General features: G+C 45.2%; 1 protein-coding gene across 2 annotated transcripts in view; it reads left to right on the plus strand.

The window, feature by feature from the left end:
* TAF5L (TATA-box binding protein associated factor 5 like) overlaps positions 1–1075 on the plus strand; it is a 32853-nt gene extending 31778 nt beyond the window's left edge. For both annotated transcript variants that reach the window (XM_043596345.1, XM_043596346.1), the window contains exon 5: positions 1–1075. This exon is cut by the window's left edge and continues 967 nt beyond it. The gene's annotated coding sequence lies outside the window, so the exon portion shown is untranslated.
* Positions 1076–5396: the final 4321 nt, after the last annotated feature.

Consider the following 5396-nt stretch of genomic DNA (forward strand, 5'->3'; position numbering starts at 1 on the left):
CCCGTGCAGACGTCCCGAGCGCGTCACCCCTTCCCTCCCTCCGTCCCCCCCGAGGGTCGAAGGACTGGGGGCGGGAGAGGTGCTGTCATTGGACATGAGATGGAGAATCAAGAGGCTCTGGAGGTCGGATTGCAAGTTCTTACAAAGATCCCCCCGCGTCCTCGCCCGGGCACCTTCCGGTGTGTGTCTCGCTTTCCCCGCGTGTAAACCCGAGATGCTGCTTCCCTCGCTGCCGCCACCACCACCACCGCCGGGTGCTGCGTTGGGCCCGAGGATGGCCGCAGGGCGCGCTCAGGACAGTGCCCCAGGGTCACGTGTTCTCGGTCGCCTGGGTGGAAGGGGGCTTTACTGGGGTAGGAATGAGGGGGTGGGAACTAGGAACGGGGCGGGGATAATCCTGGCAAAAAGTCTTTCCTTTCCCGTGATTACAGAGAACCAGGATTTTTTTTTATTATTATAATTATAATTATTATTATTATTGAGAAGAGGAAACCTAGCACTGGCAGAGGGGCTTTCTCTGCTCTCATCTTTCAGGTTTTACTCCTGGCACTGGCTGTGATACTTGGAATCTTGAGGTTCAGGGAATTCAGAGAATTTGGTAGCACAGTGTTTTGGGAGAAAGGGAAAATTTCTGGGTGACGGACTGATCACTCCGGCTGACATGTTTCTCGAAGCGGGCGGTGGGGGGGTGGGGGGGGTGGGGGGTGCGTGTGAGCAAGTCCTGGGCTCTGGCGGTGATGGTGGGAGTCTCCTCGCGGCTGCCCTTCTGTGAACCGTTCTCTCCCCCCGAAAGGACAGATTGCGGCAAAGAGATGAAAATAAATCGAAGCGATAAGGCAAAAGATAGAATTAGAAAATGTTAAATTTCCAAACGCCCACCTCTTCAGAGGCGTGGCTCTCTCAGCATCCTTTTCTCCTGCGATCGGTTGCTCCCACCTGCGCTGCAACAGCGGTTTAATGAACAGTTTGCGGAACAAATCGTTGAGTACGCCCGCACGCATAGCCAACTGTGCTTTGAGGATAAAGCAAGTTCGAATTCGTGGAAAAAGGATTAAATATTTCTGTTTTCTGAAAAGAGTTATTTTGTATTTTGTTTTCTATTAAAATGTATTTAGTTTCAAAAAAAAAAAAAAAAAGTGTCGTATCTCATTGAAACTGTGAGGACAGATGGGCGTGCGGCCTGTCCCGGTGGCGTACAGCCCGCCTCTCCCGGGGATGGCAGCCAGGGATGTAGGCCAGGCCAGCCCCGATGTAGGTGTACTCTTCTCTGCCCCTGTGTCCTGTGCAGCTTACTGTGAATCGTGATTCCTCTTCCCATTCACAGGAATTATTGGTCGCACTTAAGACTGATCAAATTTCTGGGGCTCCTGGGTGGCTCAGTCGGTTAAGCGTCCAACATCAGCTCAGGTCATGATCTCGCGGTCTGTGAGTTCGAGCCCCGCGTCGGGCTCTGTGCTGATGGCTCAGAACCTGGAGCCTGCTTCATGTTCTGTGTCTTCCTCTCTGTCTACCCCTCCTCCACTCACACTCTGTCTCTCTCTGTCTCTCCAAAAAAAAAAAAAAAAAAAAGACTGATCAAATTTCTGGGGCACCCGGATGGCTCAGTCAGTTAAGCATCCGACATCAGCTCAGGTCATGATCTCGCGGTTTGTGAGTTTGAGCCCCGCGTCGGGCTCTGTGCTGATGGCTTAGAGCCTGGAGCCTGCTTCACGTTCTGTGTCTCCCTCTCTGTCTACCCCTCCTCCACTCACACTCTGTCTCTCTCTGTCTCTCCAAAAAAAAAAAAAAAAAGACTGATCAAATTTCTAAGGGGCATAAGAGCTGTGTTGTTTCATTAATTTAAACCATTTATTGAACAATTCCGGATAAAGGTCTTGTGCAAAAATTTAAATGATGCGAGAATTTTTTAAATGTACTGGTGAAACATCAAAAGCTCTCAGGAAACCAAATAGGAAGATTCTAGCATTATGTGTGAAAATTCTGTCTTTACTTGAGCCTAAGATGCTAATAATAATAGGAAATGTTTCTTAATCATAAAAATCTGTATATTTGAGATACCGTAAGAAGGATCCTACGGTAACTTAGCCAGCGTCACCTTCCACATCGTCTGTGGAAGAGCCTAGATAGAATTCAGATGTGTTCTTATCTGTAAGAAGTGAACTCTCAAGTTAGATTGTATGCTATATTGCTAGAAACAATAATCCCTAAATTGAGCTGTATCATTCTCCAGAAGTGAAAATACCACTGATTAGGGATGATTTGGAAAGGGTTTGTGTTTGTTTTTGAATGCAATATTTCTTTGATTAAACACAAAAAATGTATTAGGTTGGTCAGTCTTAAAATTACCGATCATGTACATGCTTTGTAATTTCAGTTGAAGCTCTTAATGATCCATATGTTTGGCCTCTTTTTGCTGTTTTGAACTAACTTTAACGTGGAGTAATTTAACTTAATGGAACCCTCCTCACAACGTCCCCCAGGTTCTTAGAAATATCATATGTGTGATTATGGCCACGAGGGTGCATATGAACATTGCTCTACTCTTAACGTTGCTCTCCAGCGTTGTTTTATTGTCTCTTCAGAGCAGTTTTGTTCGGCGGACAGGACTGGTGATATCACCACTTGGTACATGAAATACCTAAAGCCCAGAGAAGCTATATTATCTACACCCAACGGGGAATGATCACATGTCTTGGATGTTTTACAGAGAGGAGCTCTATTTAGTATCCTCAAGTTCTAGCTGGAGGATATAGCCTTGAAGATAGAAAAACCTTAAAAAAAAAAAAAACCTTCGGGAAGGAAATATGCATATTAAATATATATGTATGTATATGCAGTGCTTACTATCTCTCAGAAATCATTCTGTGATCTCCGTAATGACTCTGGGAGCTAAGTGCCATTTTTATCCACATTTTACGTTGGGGATTTTGAGGCCCCATTGGATTAAGTCACTTGCCAGAGAGTCACGCAGCTAGTAACCAGAATTTGAACCTGGGCAGTCTGGCTCCAAAGTGCATGTTCTTCCCCAGGCTCTTGTCTTCCTTCGTTCCCAGGTAAAGAGTGACCTGAGGTTACTAGTAATTAAATATTCTTGCCAATAGTTGTTAGACTCATGCTTCCCTTTGCCAGAGAAATCAGCAGCAAGCAGATCAAACTGACACTAACTACAAACAAAAAATATGTACAAGTTTCTAAAAGAAACTTGAGAATCTTCAATTATTTTGAGCCACGATGATAAATCTCTGTAATGTGCGTCAGGTAGGGGAAAAAACAGCTTGAGATTTCTTAGACTGAGAGGCTCAGAAAACCTGACTGTAATTTCAATTTAGCAGTAGACAGGCCAAAAGAAAGAGAAAGTTAAGATAAAGGAAAGTAATAAGTTGAGATGAAACGGGAAACAATTTGAAGTTTATGTGTGTGTGTGTGTGTGTGTGTGTATCCTTAGCTTCTAAGTATAGCTGTGATTAGCTTTTCACTTGTTTTTATTCAGATATTAAAAATGTCATGGATGTATAAAAAAAATCCATTGAGTATGTAGGCTTCTAAGTTTGCTATTGCCCAGATTGATATTTAAGTATATGGATTAAAAGATTAGTCTGTGGGCGCCTGGGTGGCTCAGTTGGTTGAGTATCTGGCTCTTGATCTCGGCTCAGGTCAAGATCTCACGGTTCATGGGATGGAGCCTTGAGTCACGTTCCATGTTGACAGCAGAGAGCCTGCTTGGGATTCTCTTTCCCCCTCTCTGCTCCTCCCCTGCTCATGTGCGTGTTTTCTCTCTCATAATAAATAAACGTTTAAAAAAAAAAAAAGATTAGTCTATACTTCAACTTGTCTTTCGGTTGCATGTTTTAGAAAGGTGTCCCTTATATCTATGCCCGGCCCACAGCAAGGATTCATGTTATTGAGCCCCACATGGCAGCCAGTTAAATCTGAAACTGCTTTATGGTAAGCAGAAAATCTTCACTATAGAATTTGAGGAATGCAAATGTTCCTTGTCGGTTTGGCCCATCGAAGGACAACTTAAGATACTTTCCCATGATTGGCTGAAATTTCTATATGAAAGATTTTTATGTTAAATATGTGAATGTCTGTGATGATCAGATAATGTGTTAGTGGGCAAAAATGCAGCAGTACGTAAACTGATATAGACACTGACTTGAGTTTATAGTTTAAAGGGGGAAGCGAATATTGATCATACAATACCATAAATAAATACATAATTTCAAGCGGTAGGGAGTGCTATACTGGGTGCAATGAAAGAATATGCCCCAGGAATCGAATTTGCACTAAGCATTCAAGCAAGGCCTCCCTGAAGAAGTAACAATGAAGCTGAGACCTGGAGGGGAAGCAGGAGTTAGCCAGGCAGAGCTCAGGAAAGAATGGTCCAGACCCCCAACTGGGGCAGGACCTGGTACGCTCAAAGAAGTCCACTGGAGCTGAGGCAAGGTGAGTAAGGAGCACAACGGCTCGACATGAGTTTGGATAATTGGCAGAGTTTTGGGGCACTGTCGGGAGTTTGGCTTTTATCCCAGGTGGGATGGAAACCATTGAACGGTGTACCTCAGCCAAGTGACGAAGTCCAAGTTGCACCTTAACGTCACTGCCAGCAAGAGGACATAGACACATTTGCAGTGGACTTGCACTGCAGCATCAGGATAACTAAGCAACATTTACTGGACCTGTCTGTACCGAGCACTGCAGGGCAGCCGAATGATGGAAGCCAGCGACCGTGTGCCAGGCAGCCCTACGTGGCGTGACCTGTGGGGCAATGAACCGAAAGCAGCTTCTAACCAACAGCCTGTGAGGACCCGAATCCTGCCAACCACCACACAAATGAGCTCTGATGCAGATGCTGTCCCGTTCGAGCCTTCAGATAAGACTGCAGCCTCCTGATCGACCTTGCGACAGAGACATCCAGGTAAGTCTGCCTGGTTTCCCAACTCACAGAAACCGTGAGATATTAAGCCACTAAGGTTTGGGGTGATTACTTCTGTAGAGTCGATAACTAACCTATCAGTCCCACTCCATAGTCCGTTCTTTTAACTGCTACGCTGTAGAAAATGAGATCATTACTGATTTAAAAAAAATCACTGGCAGGTGTAAGGAGCGTGGATTGAGGGTATGAGAGTGAGCGAGGAGGCCAGCTAAGATCATTGCAGATGTCCAGGGGAGAGATGGGGGTGGCATGGGCTAGAGTAGCTATGGGGGAAATGGGGAAACGTGGACAAATCGAGTGAATGTTACAGAGGTGGATTGACTAGACTTTATTGGGTTGTATGGGGGGAAGAGACAGAAATAGATGACCCACACGTTTCTGGCACGAGCAGTTGGGTGGGTAGAGTTGCCATTTATTGTGATGAAAATCCTAGAGGAAGAGGAAGTTTGGGGCAAAAGGT

This window comes from Prionailurus bengalensis, chromosome D2 (genome assembly GCF_016509475.1).
Source record: "Prionailurus bengalensis isolate Pbe53 chromosome D2, Fcat_Pben_1.1_paternal_pri, whole genome shotgun sequence".
Taxonomy (NCBI): Eukaryota; Metazoa; Chordata; class Mammalia; order Carnivora; family Felidae; genus Prionailurus; species Prionailurus bengalensis.